The sequence below is a fragment of the Ambystoma mexicanum genome, chromosome 11 (assembly GCF_040938575.1).
Source record: "Ambystoma mexicanum isolate Mex_15411 chromosome 11, UKY_AmexF1_1, whole genome shotgun sequence".
Classification (NCBI taxonomy): Eukaryota; Metazoa; Chordata; class Amphibia; order Caudata; family Ambystomatidae; genus Ambystoma; species Ambystoma mexicanum.
Window position 1 is genome coordinate 810,321,860 of NC_090934.1, and position 18,559 is coordinate 810,340,418.

Below are 18,559 nucleotides of genomic sequence, written 5' to 3' on the forward strand. Positions count from 1 at the left end.
CTTTGGATTAAGGTGCTAAATAAAGAACACATCATTATCATTATCATTAACAAACTCTTTAAACCTTTCAAGTTAGTGGGATCTTTTAGTTTCTGGTTCACTTCCACCTTTTTCCTTTGTGGTTTTAATACATGCTCTGTTACTTCATGCCCTAAGATGTTTACCCTGTTTCTGCACCACTGTGCTTTCTGTGAAGATAAGTTTGGCCCAGCCTTCCATAGCTGACTGAGTACATGTCTAATCTCATTGAAGTGGCTTTTCAGATCTTCATTTCTGATTAGCACATCAGTCACATAGACTACTGTCTCTCTTTAAGCTGCATCCGGGAGTGCCTTGCTCAGGAATATCCTAAACTCACTCCCGCTATTGACATACCCAAAAGGAGTCAGGGACCATGCATATTGTGATTTGTCAAATGAAAATTCAAATAAATGTTGAATGTCTTCAGCTAGTGGTACACACCAGTATACAGCTGTAAGGTCTAAGGTGGTAAATACCTTTGACCTGTGAACCTATGCAAGGCCTTGATCAATAAATGGAATGGGCCACCTTGAAACAGGCACCTTTTTGTTTAAGTCTCGTACATCTGCACACTAACACCATTGGCCATTGGGTTTTAGCACACCTAATATAGTAGTATTTGATTCACTATGAATAGGCCTAATGATTCCTCTAGAATCTAAGTTTTTGATTATTTCAGCTAGTGACTCCAGACATGCTGAGGGCAAGCTATATTGCCACAAAACTACCAGCTCCGTACCATCTCCTTCTGGTAGTGTGGCCACATGCAAATCAGTCAGCCCACAGTCAAAGGCATCTTTGACAAAAATATGTTTGAACTCCATAGATATTTACCTCAATTGGTCTTTTTCTTCTTCATTTGTGCAAGCATCTGCAGCTTGAATCTGTGCCTCTACCATTTTAGAAAACTCTGAGAAATTCTCCAAAGGAAGAACCTCGGTACTTTCCTCTAACCGTGTGGCAGCGTCTCTTTGGAGAGTCACTATACTGAAATATTTTGGAATATTGACCTCCACTTCAATATGCTGCTTTTCTCTTTTAGGTTCACCTAATTCGAATAGGATACAATCATCCTGATGACAGCAGACCATTTCACTTGGCTCATAAGAGTGCACAGACTGAACTTTAAAGATTCCATTAGGCTTAGACTCCAATGATTCTGGTAATTCACCCTGTGCAGTCACATAGCTTTCAGGGATTTTCCCGATCAATGGGTTACTGAAATCAGCAGTGTAGTAATATTTCTGTATTTCCATTCCTAATTTCGAATTCTCTTCCAAATTGATGTCTTGACACCCTTCATTGTTCACCAGGATTTGAATGGGTCCATTCCCACTCTCTGCATCAGAATCCTTTACCTGTTGTCCCTTCCTGTATTTTAATGCTACTGTAAATTGCCTGGTAAATGTGGGAATGGTAACATCCTTTTGCCCTTGAAGCTCAATTGCATATGGCGTCATTTGGGCACAATGATACTCTTGTCCTCAAATTCAGGTGTGGTTCCACCCAATCTGGAACAGACATTTTGATTTAAAAAGTCTAACACCATACATATTCTGTGTATGATGTAATTTACCAAAAAACATTTGTTTTGTGTTCCGCTCACAATCCACACATTGTGATGAATGCTTTTAGATCTGCTTGTAATCTTTAACATGCATCTTCCTACAGTTGTTTGTCCCAACTCAGGGTTATACGGGCCAAAGATGTGTTGTTTTATTTTTTTTAAACTTTGGGATCTCCACTTTGTCAAGTATTTGCCGGAGTACCTTTTCACTAATGAAACTCTTTCATGCTCAAGCTCCAAAATTACCTCAATCGTTTCAGCATGCCCATTCACATGGATAGGATCCATGGCTGCCCTTCTACCATGAGTATTTCAGCAATTGTTTAAATATGTTTTTCCTGATTCAACTGTGGAGTATTTGGTTTGAATTTTTCTTCATTTCGATAAAAACAGAACATGTTTTCATCTATTTCTATTTGCCAGTTTTTCTTAGGATCCAAATAAATCTCCAAAGACTGCTTCACTATTTCTCCTCGCATTTCATCCTGACACATGAAAATGACAGTGACCCTAGCCACACAGCCATTCTGAAGATATACTTCCGCTGCACGTTTTGATTTATCAACGGTGTGGCATTCTTTTACAGTGTTGCTATGGGTAATTATTTTCTTAGGTCTTAATGGCTTTTTAGCTAAGGGCCACAATACCCCATTTACCCCATCAATGATGGACGGTAATCTCCTCAGGCAATTTGTCCATATGAGGAAGGGTATTTCATTAATGGGTGTGACCAACACTTCCAGTCTCATGCGATGCTTCCCTATCTTTATGTCAACCTCAGTGACACCTTTGATAGGTATTCCTTCCCCATTGAAATTGTGCACAGGGCCTTCATTTTATCTCACCTTTACATGATTTTGTGGGGATTTCCCTTCATTGATACATTTAACCAGTAGTTTTGACATCATTGTTGCTTGGGCACCTGTGTCAAGCATTGCAAATGCTTTACATTGTCTACAACAGTGATAGGAGCATAGTACATTTCCACAACCTCTTCTAGTACGCATGAAAAAATTTGAATTTTGACTACTCTTTTTAACTTTTTGCTATGCAAATGGGAATATAAAGTGACATTTTACCCTCCTTTTTGCACACTTCATTTTAAATTTCTTTGTTTATTCTCCTAGGCTCAGATCCCATTTGGGGTGTTGCCAATGACTGCCCCTCTGGCTTGGGACCACTAGTGTTCACACCGCAATTTCTCAGTGTGCCTTCCCCACTGTCTGGGTCCTCTCTACTTACTTCCACATTGCAACCTATTGGCTGTGTATTTTCTCAAGTGGCAAATGACAGCTTGTACGTTTTTGGTGTGTAACATTTATCTGCATTTTGTACAGAGACTGTCATTTCTGTCCTTTGGAGGATATGTGGCTCAAAATACTCCTCAGGTGACTGACCTGCACCCACCTTTTGGGCAATTGTTTCCTATGTGTGGGTGTCAACCGTATTCTGATTATCAAGTAAGGATAATCTATCTATTGATCCTAGTTCTTCATTTTGTGTTTCATTTTTACATGGGATACTCTTTTTAAATTTGCTTCTCTCTTCTTTGGGTTTTTCTTGCTCATTTTCCCTTCTTTGCTCTTTATCTTCACACACCTAAATGGTCTGATTCAACTCCAAATTGAACCACACTCCCTTTTTGTTTGTGTTAAATTCCCTGTCTCACTTTCATTTGTTTGTTTTATTATGTTTACATCAGCAAGAAATTCAGTATTTCTATTCAAAGGTGATTCAGGGCAACTGTGTTTTCATCAGGGCAGAGGTGATTACCTAGTCACTTGTCGCTACACACAAGATCACTCATAAGACCTTATTCACCTTCACTTGGCTGTTGTATTTGAACTGCACATCATTTTCCTATCTGTTCAGACAACATTTTGACTTGAGCCTCTAAGCATTGAAACTGGCCAATGTCTCTGAATTCCTCTCTTTGTGGTCTGGGCCCATAATGATTAAATTCACCTTGATTAGGCCTGTTCTAATATCTTTCAGGAGATTGATTTCTATTTGGGTCTATCTGAATTCACGTGACATAGGGGGTGGAGAACGAGGAGTGACCATCCTTTGACCATGGTCGTCCAGTGGTCGGGACTGATTATATTGGCGAGGTACACGATTCATATTTTTTCTTTCATTTGGTGGAAACTGTTCCCTATGATGGTTTCCATTTTCTTTTTTTGTAACACATTTTATTGGTTATCATGTTATACATTATATACATTACAACATTGGACTCTAATGGAGTCAAACTACATCAACATTCAAAGGCCATTGGATCCAAGGAACCATACACAGTAAACACAATATATTGTTCTTAGCAGCAGTACCACCTTTCCTTGATTTATGCATTAATCGGGCTTAGCAGTCTACTCAGCATCTTCCCATTTCTGCCAGACTTTCCCAGCTTTCTCCAGACATCCTGTGGCTCTATATACCCTCTGTTCAATTGCTATGCATATATTTACATCTGCAATCCATTGTTCGGCCTGCGGTGTCACATCAGATTCCCACAGTTTCGCTATGTTTCTCTTAATTAAAGCTGTAGTGGTTGAAAAGAGTACTTTTTCATACCGTGTCATTTCCCCTTCATCTTCCACTCCCAGTAACAACAGTTTGTGTTCTCTAGGGATTACACATCCTAAGAATTTTGTGTGTTCATCACAGCACTGTTGCCAGTGCTGTTGGATATGTGGGCAATCCCATACTATGTGGAAGAAGGTTACTTCTTCGTTTTTGACAGCGCAGGCGGTTCGGGTCCGCAATCTTACCCCAACAGTAGAGAGCCACTCTTGGGTAGTATATTCCATGTAATATCTTTAGCTGAATAAGCCAGAGACTAGATGAAATAGCTGTTTCACAGGGGTGCATCAGAATCGTGACCCAGTCCACTTGCAGGATGATGCCCAAATCCCTCTCCCATTTAGCTTTCAAACTTAGTAGTTCATGTGTAGCAAAGGAGGTTATAGCACAGGTCATGACAGAGGTAATTCTATTGTCAATACGTTCTAAGACTATGTTTCTCTCCATGGGGGTACATTCTGGCATGTTAGACAGAAACGGAAGATGTCTTTGTAGTGCATGTCGTAGTTGTGTGTGGCGATATCTTTCAGTTTCAGGGTGGTTAAACTTCATTACTAGATTCTCAAAAGGCATCAGTTTGCTCTCCGCTCGTACATCACCCACTTTTGTTATCCCCAATGACACCTAGCTCGGCCACCTAGGGAGTTTGCTTACTTCGGGGAGATTCCCATTTTCCCATAGCGGTTGCACTGGAGTCATTTTTTTATCCCAACCAATACATTTATGGGTCTCAGCCCAGATTAGTGTCATCTGAGTGAACATTTTCCGAGGGGGTACTGCACTTATTTTCTGGTAGAGACGCTCCAGCGGGGGCAGTTTTTGTCTCATGCCAATCACTGCCTTCACATGTGGCAACAATGTGTCGTCGTGTAACATGTAATTCACTACTGCCATCAGACTCACCCAGTAATATGTCTGCAAACACGACAGCCCAATTCCTACCTCCCTTATAGACCATTGGAGTGTATGGAGTGCTATCCTTGGGTGAACGCCTCCCCTTACAAGCTTTCTGAGTATGCAGTCAATTCTGCGGCACACACTCGATCGGATGCAGTTTTCCGGGACTACATCTCCCAATGCACTAATTAGGAACAATATAGATTTGGACCAGTTTACTCTCAGACCACTGAAAGATCCATATCATTCTAGAAGATGTGTTACTATGGGGCAAGAGATAGCTGGGTCTTATAGATATATTAGCAGGTCATCCGCATACAGGGAGACCTTGTCCTCCCAGTCTGCTGACCCCTGAAAGCCACTGCATGTCTGTGTTTCTCTTAGTAGCCTAGCTAGGGGCTCTATTGCTAGTGCAAAAAGCAGCACAAATAAGGGACAACCCTGCCTCATCCCCTTCCCCAGTTTGAAGGGTCTTGATGGCCAGCCATTTACTCTAGTTTCAGCTTCAGGGGAGCTGTATAGAAGCTGCAACCAGCCCATAAACTGTTCGTCGCTCCCCATTCAACGCATTATTTCTCAGTGCACCTGCCAGTATATCGAATCAAAGGCTTTTTCAAAGTCTATTGCCAGTAGTGCTAGAGGGTGTTAGAGAGAATTCTCCAAACTGGCTAATTTCCCTTCCCTACTGAGTCCCTCAGCCGATTTGCTGGATTTATAGGATTTATTTTTTTTACCTGGTAAGAGTGTCAGCCTTTTTTCCCAATCTTACAAATGTTTTCCTGTGTGTGTTTAACATTTTTGTGTTCATAGACTGTGGAGCCTCACCTACTCCATAAGCATCATCTTTTTACTGTGTGTTACACAGCACCTTCAGTGCAGTGACACAGGGTTGTCGTTTTAGACTTCCCAACTCAGACTCCATTTTCTGGGACTGACTACTGTCTCCCAGAACATGTAAAGTTGCCATTGACTTTATTAATCTTTTTAAAACCACAGACTCAGTACAAACTATCTTACGTAGAGTACTGGAAACGGTTAATAGTTATCCCTTTTTGTCTGTCTCTCATGGAACATTGTTTAATTCCCTTTTCATTAAGATTTGGCTGGTGGCAGTGGTATCTACCCTATTTTTCCTACCGCGGTTATTTTAAATAGCCTTGGTATTGTTTTAGGCTATCTTAGTAGCCTCAAACTTAAACCCGCTGGGCCATAAATGTTTTTATTTGATTTGGCTGAGTTTATTCGCCATTTCTTTTTGTAAGGGTCTTTCTTGTGTTTTACTCTGCGCGGCAAACCAGGTTTGGTCCCTTTGTTTGCTGACCTTTGGCAGGCTTCTGCACAGAAGCCCTCCTAAGGCGCCTGAAAGTCTGGGTAGGCTGGATGTGAGGGAAGGGTTTTAGGACCCCTGCCATGGGTTCCCTTGGTAACCCAAGATGCACTCCTGTTTGATTGGCTAGGTGACTGTCCCACCAGGACAGCCATTCTGCTGTGTGATTGACAGCAAGGCTGTGTGAATGAGGGAAAACTGCATAAAAAGCAGGTCTCTGGGAATGAGAAGGCAGAGTTGCCACTGGATCGAGAGAACCGAAGAGAAGCTGACAGAAGAGGACCTCTACCACGACTGAACCTCCCGGTGAAGCCCTGCTGTGGGTCTGAATCTCTAAACTTTGAGGACATGGAAGATCTGCAAGGAACCTTCTCCCTTGAGCTGGTGGGAACAACCAGTTTGCCAAACTGCAAGCCAGGCCTCCCTCCTCTGGTCAAATTTGCTGTGCACAGCTACAGTGAACCGAATAGCCTGGAGGATCGGACCCTGCTTGGGTTTTAAGGAGCACACCTTTTATTTGTCGCGTTGCTCTGCTGCTGGTTACTTCCCTGGGCAGGACCCTCCAGACTTCCTCCTTCTTGTCAGTCTGACAGTCGCTTCAGGAACCGTGAGCCTGCAGGACTTTCCTGGAACGTTTGTTGCAGCTACAGCATTCTTGTGCTCTAAAGGTACTGTGCTAACACTGTTGTTCGTTTTGTCCAGCCGCGTTGAAAGTGTGTGAAATCTTTCGCCAATCCGAGGGCTTTTCCTTCTCTATTCTTTGAAGTAACTTTTCGTCCAACCAACTTTGTTCTGAAGTCTTGGCAAAGACTTAACCGCAAACTACCCTGAACTGTGTGATCCTCTGCAAAGACTTTGGACCACTGACTTTGGCCCTGGCCTCTTGATTAGATTTCCTCATTGTAGTTCCTTTTACTAGATTGCCCTGCTTACTTACTTGTTGCTGCTCAATTCTTGTCTAACTTTGTCTTTCCCTCCCTTTTAATTTACTGGAGTGCCATTTTGCTCACACTTCATTTTGAGCCTAACTTGTCCAGAATCTATTGGGTGCGGTGTAGTGTATTACGATTGTGATTTTTCAGCTGCTTGATAATAGTGAAATGTTTTACAACTGATGTGTAAATAAATGTATATTCTTTTACTCAGAAACATTGAGTCAGTGTTTGTTTGAATCATAGTAATTGCTGTCCTTTGTGTAACTATTGCTACTGCTCACTTTACTCTTGAGATAAGTCTCTCTGCTCAGCCATCGCTACCACTTTACTGTGTAGTACAGGCTTGTAGCAAAGGTGAATTTGTATTGTCACTTGTAGTCTCAATGGTGTGTGGTGTTCCCAAAGGGTACTGCATATAATTCTGCCAAAAAGGGTTCTTGGAGGGCTTGCGTTCTCTCGAGTGCTAGGTGCAGTCTACGTATGCTCATTCACGTGGACCTGTGTGACATAAACCCACATTGGTCCGGGTGTACTAGTGACGTTATACCTTGCTGTCGTTGGGTGGCTAGTATTTTCGCCAGGAGTTTTGTTTCGCTTTTTATAACGGAGATTGGTCTGTATGAACTACATTTATCTGGGGGTTTATCGGCTTTGGGTATTACAATTATGGTGGCTTTTCTGATATCAGCCGGCAAATGACCCTGTTCCTTTGAGTGTCAGTACATGCTTAGCAAGTATGGGGCCACCTCATTCGCTCCTATCTTCTTCCAGATCTCGATCGCAAAGCCATTCGGACCCAGGGTTTTCCCTGATTGAAGTTGCGTCATTGCCATTATCAGTCCCTCCTTCAAGATCACCTTTTCCAAAATGGCTTTTTCTTCAGCATTTAGGTTGGGGAGGGTGATCGTGTCTAGTATGTAGGTGTCAATGGGAACACTGGGGGACCCATACAGCTCAGCGTAATAGGTCGCGAAACCCTCTGCAATCTCCCCATCTGTTAAGAGTGGATCTGTGTTATCTGGTCTAATTACCCTATCCTGACTATTCCCCTCGTCTGTACGTTCTAGCCCTGCCAACATATTACCTGCATTATCGTCTGTTTCATATATTCTAGCTCTCATCGCTCCATGAGCTTGTTTGGCATTGTCCAGGGCTATGTTTTTTAGGCATTTTTGAGATATTATGAGTGAACTATGTGTGTCCGGTCAGTCACATGCAAGATGGGACTTTTCTGCTTGTTTGACTCTCATTTCTGCTTCCTCCATTGTTTTAGGGTGTGCTTTTTTGTGTGCTGTGGTCTTGGAGAAAATCTCTCCCCAGACCACCAGTTTGTATGCTTCCCACAGTACCCCTGGGCTTTCCACTGATCCAGTGTTTAGTTCAAAATATGATTTGGTAGTTGTTTGTATGTGTTCTTTGAGTTCCGGGAATCCTAGGTAATAATTGTTAAAGCGCCATGACAGGAGAGGGAGTGATCTTGACGTTGCAAGCTCCATCAGCGGGGGGGAGTGGTCTGATATACTCCTTGGGAGAAGCGTTACCATAACTGCTTTGTGTAGGACAATCACTGGGAGAAAAAAGTAGTCCAGCCTTGACAATGAAGCATGGACCCGGGAATGGTATGAGTATTCTCTTGCGTCAGTATGTAGGTCTCGCCACACATCCCTTAGTCTCAATTCGTCGGCGAAGGTGACGAGTTTGGTATGAATTCTAGGGTTTCTCCCTCGTAAATGTGTGAGATCTAACTACAAGTTCATAACCTCATTGAAGTCTCCCCCCAGGATTAGCATGTCTGACATGTCTTTGGCGATTACCGATGTGATATCGTTTATCAACGCAGTCATCAATGCAGGGGGTGAGTAGACCGCTAACAAGGCAATGGTGTGGTTCCATAATGTTCCTGTAACAAATGTGAATCTACCCCCATGTCCTGTGTCACATTAGAGAGGGTGAATGAAGCCTTTATGCATTAATATGAGCACTCCCCTTGAGCCCATGGTGAATCCAGAGTGTATCACAGTGCGGTAGTTGGTGCATTTGAATAAGTTACAAGTTGTGTCTGCTAGATGGGTTTCATTAAGGAATACTATATCCGGTGCGTGCTTGTTCAGGAACTGTATGACTAATCTCCTCTTAAGACCACTACCTAGCCCGTTGACATTCCAAGTGAGGAATTTCAGGGCTCAGACATCGTTTTTAGGTGGAGCCATCGTATGAGGGGTAAATGCGGGTGAGTGCTGTGTCATGTTTCATGGGCGAGGAGTACCTTGGCAGCACTCTGCTGTGTTGCAATGTTAGATAGATATCTGTGAAGCGGTCCCTGGATCCATGCCCGACTAAACAAATCCCTCTCTCCGTTTCAACCTCCGTTTAACACTCTTAAACAATAAACAAAATAAGCATTCCCCCCCTCTTCGCCCACCCTATACTCTGCCCCAACTCGAAGTATCTGTCGCCGGAACATTCGCCGGGAGACAACTAGAACCAGCTCCCGACCTTAACCAAAACACTTACAGCACCTATTGGGGCCTTGCCTGGGTATCTGGCATCTGGGGGGGGGTGATGTGCCTAGCCATTCATCCAGGGGCACAGTGTTGGAGCTGTGTGCCCATTTATCTGCAGGCTGTCAGAGAATTGTTTGTGTGCCCATGTCGTATCCATCGTATTTATTTTGACCCGCAGGCGTTAAGTTAGCCATCTTCATTGAGCATTGATGGATCAAGGTCATGGTCCTGTGGTCGGGTCCAGGGTTTGCCAGATTTGTTTATGCTTTCCAACGACCAGTCTCCTTCAATTTGTTGTTCAGCACATCTCCAGGCATCCTTGGGGTCCGTGAAGTGTACTGTTGTGCCCTTATGGTATATCTTCAGCTGTGCTGGGAATAAGAAACTGTATTTCACGTTCATGGCTCGCAACTGCTTCTTGAGGTTGTCGAAGGATTGTCTGGTTCATTGGACTTCCCTCGTGTAGTCCGGCAACAAGGGGATAAGGGAGCCATTGTATTTTAGGGTTGCCTTGGCCCGGGCCATCTGCAGCAGTGCGTCACGATCACTATAGTTTAGCAGTTTCTCTATTATCGTGCGTGGAGGTGCGCCAGGTGTTGGGCGTCCTGTGGGCATGCGATGGGCTCTTTCAATAGAAAAGAATTTGGAGAATGCGTTTGTTTCAAAAATATCTGCGGGGCACTGCTCTACGAATAGTTCCATGTTGGGACCCTCTGCCTTCTATGTCAGGCCCAGTATACGGACATTGTTACGTTGCGAGCTTCCTTCCCCTTCATCCACTATCTCCTCCATTGCTTTCAGTGTTATCAACACCCTGGACATTTGTAGTTCCACTCCTAGGATTCCATCTTCAGCCCCGGATTTCCGCTGTTCTGCTTCATCTGTCCGAGACGTCAGTTTTTGGAGGTTGTGTCGGAGGAGTGAAACATCTGCACTGATGTTGTTCATTTTTTTTCTCCATGGAGACTCGTTAATCGGCAATGACATTTAACATCCTTTAATGAAATGGCGTCTTCTGTTTCTTGCATTGTTTCTGAGTGCTCTTGTTCAGTTGGTGCGGTTGTCGTGGGTGTAGCGTATTGGTCGATCCTGATCTGTGTTGTCGCCTTTCTGGTTTTGTACTTACCCTTGGCACAGTACGGCGACAGGTGTGGGACCAATTGTTTTTTTCACGTCCTTATTAGTTATAGGCAGTTGGATACTGGTGCAATCAGAGCTGCATATGTATCGCGGGACGTTTATATGCTGACAATCCGTCGGCTGCAGGGGTGCTTCTAGGCGTCTTTGTCTCGTATGTGGGTCGGAATGGTTACAGCTGGTTGTGAAGCCGAGGCACTAAGGGGTCCTCAGTCAGATGGTCTTGACACACGGTCGCAGATTGATCTTAGTGTTGGGATTTGCTGTCTCGTGCTACTTCTAGGCACTTCTTAACCTACCACCCTGTGTAGCATTGCTGACGTGTTACCAGTGTGATCCTTTTCAACTGGTGTGCACTTGTGTGGGTGTTTGGCACTAGCCATTAGTGCCTTTAGTTAGGGGTTGCCTGTTACACGTGTATTACTGGTGACCAGGGTGGGTGCCGCAGCATCTTCTTGCTGGCGGCCTACTGTGGTTCCTCTCAGGCAGGTTCTTGCAGTTCCTTCCTTGTGTGCTCTCTACATTAGTAATGAATGCCTAGAAAGGTGTGCAATGACCCAATGCCTACACTGGTTCACACGTCATCTGTTAGCTGCATACCGCAAGCACAAACAGTCCTGAACACAGGGTCATATGCGTAGAGGATGGGTTTATTCTTTCAAAGATTGTGTCAAAGATAAGCCTGTCCCTCTTGCCATTGAGTCACCAGCTGTTGATGTCGGCCGTGTTTCTGGCCCAGCAGCATCCTCGGTTGTGCCAGTGTAGGCCACCCATTAGAGGGCTGATGTAGTCGACCTCTATGCAGGGTGTAACTGCGCACACCTCTTGATTCCTATAACAGATTTATGCCCAAAGCGTGGTGTCTATGGACTCTTGCTGTGGTGGAAACTCTTGCGTTCATGTGTTGCGTTTGGGAACCTTTCCTTCAGTCATAGAGCCTGTGAATGCTTTCAGAATCGGAATTTGTGTGCTGGTCTGTCTGTTGGAAATGATCTCCTCTCCCCCACAACACAACTCGGGTGTCCATGTTAAAGTTGCTCTTAGTAGAAATTATTCATGCGTTTGCCGACTACGCAGTGTTCATACAGTTCATACAAATTAACAAGTGGGGTCCTGGGAGTCCCTCTGCCAGACATTAGTCCTGGTTACGAGAGACTTACCCAGAGTCTTTAGCTCACTATCTTTCACAGAGAAGAAATATCCCAAACATATCAGTCTTTGTCCTGCCCTGGGGCAGTCCAGCACCGAAATGCTAGGCAATTCTCCTCTGAACAAGAGTACCAACAGAAACCCCAGACCCATGTTTCGGTCTGGTTGGACCTCATCAGTAAGGTGGATCTGTGCCTCTCTAAGAATAGTGAGCAAGGGGTCCACGTCTGGATTCCCCTAGTAACTTAGGGTGAGACCCAAAGTTACTTAAATATGTAAATTAACAAGTGGGGTCCTGGGAGTCCCTCTGCCAGACATTAGTCCTGGTTACGAGAGACTTACCCAGAGTATTTAGCTCACTATCTTTCACAGAGAACAAATATCCCAAACATATCAGTCTTTGTCCTGCCCTGGGGCAGTCCAGCACCGAAATGCTAGGCAATTCTCCTCTGAACAAGAGTACCAACAGAAACCCCAGACACTTGTTTCGGTCTGGTTGGACCTCATCAGTAGGGTGGATCTGTGCCTCTCTAAGAATAGTGAGCAAGGCGTCCACGTCTGGATTCCCCTAGTAACTTAGGGTGAGACCCAAAGTTACTTAAATATGCAAATTAACAAGTGGGGTCCTGGGAGTCCCTCTGCCAGACATTAGTCCTGGTTACAAGAGACTTACCCAGAGTCTTTAGCTCACTATCTTTCACAGAGAAGAAATATCCCAAACATATCAGTCTTTGTACTGCCCTGGGGCAGTCCAGCACCGAAATGCTAGGCAATTCTCCTCTGAACAAGAGTACCAACAGAAACCCCAGAAACGTGTTTCGGTCTGGTTGGACCTCATCAGTAGGGTGGATCTGTGCCTCTCTAAGAATAGTGAGCAAGGCGTCCACGTCTGGATTCCCCTAGTAACTTAGGGTGAGACCCAAAGTTACTTAAATATGCAAATTAACAAGTGGGGTCCTGGGAGTCCCTCTGCCAGACATTAGTCCTGGTTACAAGAGACTTACCCAGAGTCTTTAGCTCACTATCTTTCACAGAGAAGAAATATCCCAAACATATCAGTCTTTGTACTGCCCTGGGGCAGTCCAGAACCGAAATGCTAGGCAATTCTCCTCTGAACAAGAGTACCAACAGAAACCCCAGACACGTGTTTCGGTCTGGTTGGACCTCATCAGTAGGGTGGATCTGTGCCTCTCTAAAACCGAAACACGTTTCTGGGGTTGCTGTCTGTTCAGAGGAGAATTGCCTAGCATTTCGGTGCAGGACTGCCCCAGGGATATTTCTTCTCTGTGAAAGATAGTGAGCTAAAGACTCTGGGTAAGGCTCTTGTAACCAGGACTCATGTCTGGCAGAGAGTCTCCCAGGACCCCCCTTGTTATATCCATACAGTTCATACAGCCATCCAGCCTGTGCTGTAGCTTGTATTGAAGTTATATAATTGCACTGCTTTCCGTGCCAGTATCTAACCCAGGATTCACCCGCACTGGCGCAGGGTCGTAGTGACGGCGCACTTGCTGCAGCACTCACTGGTGACCGTGGCTCACTGCAATCGCTCGGGTCCAGGGAGAATTTCACCACACTTCCACAGGGTGCAGATTACACCGTTCCAGGTTGCACTATCCAGGGGGTTGGGCCTTGTCCGTGAGTTGGCACACCAGTCTATCGGTGGATATTCTGCAACATTGTTAGTCTGCCTGTTTCATCAGGGCAGCTGTGCCCTGTGTAATTAGTACATCCTGCTGCTGATATCATGCAGCGCCAGTCTCCCCGGTCACCTGCTCCAATAGCGAGTCCTAACATGGGGTGCCTCGATGCAGGCAGTGGTGGAGCCCCGGATGGGCCGACGCAGGGTCACAAAGCAGTCTCTGTCCTTGGCATTGCGTAGCTACAGGGTCAGGTTTCCTCCAATGTTGGGCTGTGACCTTTGCCGCATTCGTAAGCAAATATTATTTCGCTTTAAGTTAGTTCAGCGTGTTATGCCCCTCTGTAATGGCTCGTTGCTACGGCAGCCATTTTGGCAGCGATTCTTCATGCCGGAGGTCTGCTTCGTGTCTGCTGTGTTTACCCAGTCATCCTTCTGCGTTTTGGGCTCATAGCTGGTCGCTGCATGCCTTGAAGGGTAATACATTGCCTGTTCCTATATTTATTCGAATATCACCGGTTTATGCAGGATATTATTCAGGATATCTTGGCAAGCATAGGAGCTCTGCAGGCTCATGTCTGCATCCTTTGCTGGCTAGCCATGCCCCCCGATGGTTTCCATTTTCAATTAATCTATCCTCATATCTCTGTCTTTCTTGGTAGTCATATACCATTGGTTAGGGTCAAATCTATTCTGGAGACCTACTGTCTGGTATGGGCCTTTGTACATTTGATTTTGATTGATATTTAGGCCTGGCTATCATGGCAAAACCTCACTCTAGGATAACTACAAAGATATCTAGGACTAATGTAAGAATTTGTATTGCTGGGATCAATGGACTGGGAATTTGGGTTAATGTCCTCTGTAGAGGCATGCCCCTTTGATTAGTTGTCATGTCTCCTTTGCCTGAGTTTGCGCTGATTCTAGCAGCCTCTTTACAGACTTTACCTGCAAAATTGCTGATGTGGATTCGTTAGACTTTGGTTTTGCCTCTTTATTCTTAGGCCCCTCCAGACCTTTCTGACCAAATATCACTTAATACAGTTTGGTCCCCTGTTCTATTATCCATTGTAGTGCTTTTTCCCTGTCAAATTCAAAAATTAATTGGGAGACAATTTATTTTTGAACAGCATAAAAGTATGCAGTTTTATATTCTACAGGGTTAGAGTTAAAGGTCACATGAAAGCGTGAACATGCTCTTTTTATGTTTTGAAATAACTGGCGAGGAGACTCATTTTGCTTTGCCATCATAGTATAAGCAGCTTTCGTGGGTTCCTGTATAGACTGATAAGGTGAGAATTGGTGTCTAATCTGTTTCTCAAAGTCTGCCCATGACAAGTTTTCCTTTTCATTGAGTCCACAAATGCTGCATCTAGAGTGAGGTGAAAGTACTGTCTATATTGTTCCGTAGGAATCTGTAGGGCGTTGAATATAATGTGAACCGCCTCTAAAGGGTCTTCCATACAGCAATCCCCTCCCCTTTTGAATGGTTTAATCAAAGTCTTGATTGATTTCATACATTTTAAAGGACTACATGGTGCATTCTGGTATATGTCATTTTGTCACTCATTCCTGTTCTCTTGTGGGCAACAAAGTGTGTGAATATTTGCAGGTGACTAAGACCCTAAAGGTTATAACCAGGTCTGGTCATGTGGACAGCTGCCGGTACATTTCCTTGACTAGGGCTGTGATTACGTTCAGTTCCAGTAAATGCAGTCCCTGTCACTTTTCATGAGACAGATAAAACAGTTGTTGTTCCAGGTTCTTGCACTGTCCATAGAACTGTTCTGCTTCATGACAGAGAGCAGAATTCCCATCAATGACCTTATTGATTATTGTTTGTAATTTAGTGATCTGTGTCTGACAATGATCAAGTGCTTTGGCTTGTTTTCATTTTCATTCAGTAATTTAAAAATCTCCTGTTCCATAGCATGGGATTCCTTAACCTTCTCCCTGTTATCTTCTCTAAGGGATTGAATTTCGATACTACAACATATTTATCTTACCTTAAATCATCCAATATTGTTTTTAAATGGGTTAATTCTTGCTCACTCTCATTAAGTTGTTTCTCTCTCTGAGACAATTGAGCAACAAGGTTGTTATATTTGGCTTGTACTTCTGTGTCTAGCTCCCTCTGCTTTAATTATGCTTCCAATTGCTGCACCTGATCACATTCATTGTCTAAAATACGCAATAATTTGCTAATGACCTCACTGTCTTTCCCTTGCATCTTTATGGATCTTTGTAGCAGAAACCAATGCTTTTTGCAAAGACTGATGATGCAATTCTTCTCCTCTGTGCATTCTGGTGCTCAGAATAGTCTAAGGATACACACCTGCATAATACTTCCTTCATCAAAAATGCCTTCTAAGGCCTCTTTTTCCACTTCTGTGCTAATCCTACTTTTCCATGTTGTCAAATTTTCCAAGGACCAGTTTGCATGAGCATAAAGCTTTGCCTCAAGGTAATCTAATAATTCTGAAAATTCAGCCTGAATCTGGGACGTGGCGGTACTATTGCCAATTACACTATAACAGGAGTCAAGTCAGCACACAGTACTACACTACCTCACATGTCTAATTCAGAGAATGAGTGCACAATATGGTTATGCTTTATGATGCAATGCCACATCCGTAATTATTTTACTGCTTCCCGGCCAATGCACCAAGATGTTAGAGATCTTTTTGGGCTACATTTTTAGTATCTCATGGTATTTTGTGGTATTTTGGTATAGTGGTATTTTTGTTAGCTCTTGGTAATATATTGTTGTAAACCATTTGGGGTATTTCTTTTAGTGGTGAGACTAACTTCAGCACACGGCCTAGTAATTATTTTACCAGGGTCACAAATGGTAAGCAATTACTGGACCTAGTACACTTTTATCTGCTTGTGGTATCTTATGTACAATACCACTGTATGCCCTTTTGGCTATGTTTCAAATATATTGATCATTTCACAACACAAAATGTGTGTACTCTTACACACACATAGCTCTTCTTAAAAACTCAACTCACCATATGCACTTAACTTATTGTTTTACCACATGTGGTAAAATGAATTACCACCTGCAGTAAGGTGAGCTTAACCTGAACTTCGCAACAAAATTGGCAGATCACAGATTCTAAAACTCTGAGGTTTATCACAGCAAAGCTTGGAGAAATAAGAACACAGTTTTACATACACATTTAAAATGTTATTATGCAGTGCCTAAAAATGAAATGACTGATTTACCCTACGGTACCTAGTATCAATCATCCACTTAGCATGCTCCTCAATTAGTGCATAATTACCTAGTTTCAGCAAGTGATATTCTCTGATTCAGTCTGGAAGTAACCCACAAAGTCCTTCCCCAGCCTTTCAGTTTGCCGCACCATCCAGGGTCAACCACAGATAAGGGTGTTTGTGACTGCAACTCTTCTGATGACTGCCAACCCAGGAGAGGGACAGACAACCTTCAAGACAGTCAGCCTTCACCACTATTGGCAAAAACACAGGAGAGTCAGTCTGCCCAGGAACTAAACTTCTCCCATTGTTTCTGCTCCCGAGTCAGTGAATGCTCAAGTCCTTCTTCTAAAACTCATGTTTCATTCAAAGAACCTCCCCTTTGACAAACCAGCCCATTAAATAGCATATGATTTCCTTTGTGCCTTTGACCGAGATTCAGGGTGCAGAGCTGAATACAAATGTAACATTAATCTGGCACTATTTCCCTTTCCCCACAAATGAACAACAGAACTAGTTCAAATAAATCAGCTCACATCTAACCCTGCCACGCATTCACTGCAAAATAAATCTAATTTACATTTCCTACATTTCCAGTTGACTTTCCACAGCTCAAATATCTTTACATTTTATGAAATGGGCCACTTTAGACCAATGCACCAATGTTTTGCACTCATAAGCAATGGTCTAAACTGCATTTAATATTAATAGGGGAGTAGGTTATTGGGTCCTGGGATGTTAGGATAATTAATATGTTAATTTATCTTTCATTGCATTTAGTCCATTGCCCTGGTGTGGTGCAAATGATAAAACTTGTTGTGCAGGGTCAAATTCAAATTGGCTGGCATGTGCTTTATGCATTATAATACTGACATCTATTAGGCACAGCTTGAATCACACACATGAGTCTCACACCCGTGGCCCTAGTTAACATTCAAACCTTTGCTGCATAGTGGATGATGAAATATGGAGCTACCCCTGTTGAAATTCAAAATAGGGAAAAGTATGTCCCTATTACTTTTCCCTACAGGTGGTTGGTGTACAAAGGGGTATTATCTGTCTTTCTTGGAGGTCTTGGGTCTCCCCTTTGCCTCTTTCTTTCCAGAAATCGCAGTGAGCAACTCAGGTGGAGTGGGAGTGATAGCTTCCTCTATCAACTCCTCTGGAGAGCCTCTCAAGGTCCTCTCCCTTGCAGGCCTAGTGTGCTCCTGTTTCCTTTTACTGGGAGGCCTGGGGGTGCTAGACACAACTGCAAGAGCTTTCAGGTCATTACCCAACAGGACTCTCCCAGGCACTTCACTCTGCACCCTAACAGGTATCTTGACAGTCATATCATTACACTGGTTGAGAGCGCTGGTAACTGGGGAAGCATTAGTGGCACCAACGAAAGCGCTGATAGCACTTGCGACCTCCAGAAGCACGCAAATAGCGGACACCGCTATTAGCGGTCACCATTAAATAGCGGAACCGGAAATAGCGTCATCGCACAGGAACGGGAAAGAGCACGGCGGCCATTTTTAAAAACACAATCCATTGCCATCCTCCGTCCCCTGGACCTGTTTCGACAACTGTGCCATT